Here is a 374-nt window from a genome sequence, read left to right as displayed (position 1 = left end):
TGTCTGGACCTTGTATCTGAGGAGTGTTGTAGGACAGGACTAAAGATCTCTGCAGTCAAATCAAAAGCCATGGCTCTGAGACGTAACGTTCAAGGCACAAGTCTGAGAATCCAGGGAATGGACTTAGAGTGGGTCCAGGTGTACCAATACCTTGAGGTAAGGATTGACTGGACCCTTTCCTTTCATAAGGAGGTCCAGTACCTGGTTGACCAAACTAAGATAAGACTGTCATGACAGACTGGGAGACACATAGGAGTTAGACATAAAGTACTAATATCATTCTATGTACATGCCGTCCGGCCCATTCTGTCTCCCTGATTGCCAGAAAGTCAAAATTAAGAAAAAAAATGGAGACAGTTCAAAATGAAGTTGCC

The sequence above is a fragment of the Penaeus monodon genome, chromosome 4 (assembly GCF_015228065.2).
Source record: "Penaeus monodon isolate SGIC_2016 chromosome 4, NSTDA_Pmon_1, whole genome shotgun sequence".
Classification (NCBI taxonomy): domain Eukaryota; kingdom Metazoa; phylum Arthropoda; class Malacostraca; order Decapoda; family Penaeidae; genus Penaeus; species Penaeus monodon.
This window is presented reverse-complemented; position numbering follows the sequence as displayed.